Source organism: Amblyomma maculatum, chromosome 1, assembly GCF_055883805.1.
Source record: "Amblyomma maculatum isolate TAMU_Amacu chromosome 1, ASM5588380v1, whole genome shotgun sequence".
Taxonomy (NCBI): domain Eukaryota; kingdom Metazoa; phylum Arthropoda; class Arachnida; order Ixodida; family Ixodidae; genus Amblyomma; species Amblyomma maculatum.
In genome coordinates, this window is record NC_139344.1 from 339,421,592 (window position 1) to 339,423,553 (window position 1,962).

Consider the following 1,962-nt stretch of genomic DNA (forward strand, 5'->3'; position numbering starts at 1 on the left):
GTGCGACGGACGCTGTTCAGATTCACTGAAACACACATCGCAGTAAATCTAAGAGCTTTATGTAACTCTGCTAAATGAATGCATTGCAGAAAACCGAAGATAGATGTGCTCTTCGAGAAGAAAAACACCACGAGCAATGTCATGATCTGGATAGCTTAACACGAGGCTTTTCGGTAGGCAGCATGCAACTAAGTCAATTAGTTTCGTCCTTGTATCGAACATCCAAAGCCTCCCATTCTTTCACCGCAACTATGCTGACTATATTGGAGGAAAAAGAAAAGAAAAAAGCGGCCTGATTTATGATCGGGGGCCCATCTGCTTCTTTCATGCTCTTTTCTCTCGCAAATGCTTCCACGGAAGCGTGTCCGAAGTTGAGTCATCAGCGCGACGGCGCGGTCTCGATCCAGCCTAGCGTAAAGAACAAGGCATAATACAATGCGACTGTCATCACAAAACGATGCATGAAAGCGAACAGCGGAAAGAAAAAAATATATATATACATATTATACAACGGGGAGTGGCGCCCAAAGTTTGGAGGAGAAAGAGAGACACGAGAGCTCGTGAGGACGCTTAATGAGTCTGCCACCGCAAAACGGGCGTCACAAAACTTCCCGCGAACGCAACAGAAAGAAAAAGAAGAGGGGGAATGGCGAAGATGGTATCTGATAATGACGACGCTTTGTAGCAGTCGGCGGCGTGTCGCTTTTATTACCGCCAAGCGTGATAGGGCCGAGACAAGAGGACACCGGAGAGGAAAACGCGGAAGGCAAACAAAACGACGCGGAGGACACGCGAGCCGCAGGCTCTGTCCGGCTACAGAACCGAGCAGCACGGCGGATGCGCAGAACGGCCAGTAAAGTGGAGCGTTGGGTCAATTGACAATTTTCCTTAATTAAACGTCATGTTCGAACATACCGCGAGATTTCCACACAGCCCATCGAGCAGGCAGCTATAAAAGTATTAGACTGCAGTTTCTAGTGTACTCCTGCTTCACCGAGATGTCGACCACTATGACTTCTTCGTAAACAACGCATATACCCCGCACGGTGTCTTCTACTGTACATGGGTCTTCGTAATTCTTTTTGCCGAGGGGACTCTTGTAGATTTGCCGTAGCCGTATAGACCTGCATTCTGCAGATGGAATTCCTATCGTCAGCCCTAGGACCTTAATAATAAAATGAAAAAAAAAAAAAACTAGAATAATTGTGTGTGTTTGAAATCGCACTTAATCACACACAAAAAACACACAGCAGCCACGCTTGGCAGTGGCAGAAGTGAAGAGAGGATAACCCTCCTCTTGTATTTTGGGGAAGAGTGAGGGGAGGTCGGAAGGCGGCTGCAACGGAAAGAATCCGGACGGTGGACTCCGGGAGAAGTTCCCGACGCAGGCAAAGTACGATGTCGACGAGACAAAGAAAAGGAGGTTAGCAAGGGGCGAAGACGGCCGCGATGCGATTGCGATTCACCCTTGCGACAATGAAAAGCTGTCGCCTTGTGTTGGACGAATAAAGAAAGGCGTTTCTGTGAAGTCCGCGCGGCTAAATGGCTGAACCAATGCTATGACAGCTTTCACTGATTTAAAGCGCTCAGTCGGCAAGCTTAGCTCTATGTTTTGTTTTTCTCCCCCCCCCCTCCCTGCCTGAAAAGCTCCAACCTGCCCCAATTTTTCTTTACTCTCAAACGCGGTTGAAGGCCTCGCTAAATAATATTAAAATTGAGTTTTCGCTGCGGAAACATCTTCGTAGGAGAAAGAAAATATATCTGCCCAAACGTGTTTTACAGAAAAACATGGCTGCTATTCCGCGAGCGTAGACGTGCGCGACGTGAGTGAATTCTTCAAATTGTTTCCGCCACTGAAGTTATTTTTGAGTAATAAGATGTTCAATTATACAGAAACATATTTGCAGATTTCCTCTTAAGTAGTGCATATATGCGCGCCTGAAAGGACAATGCACAGAAAGA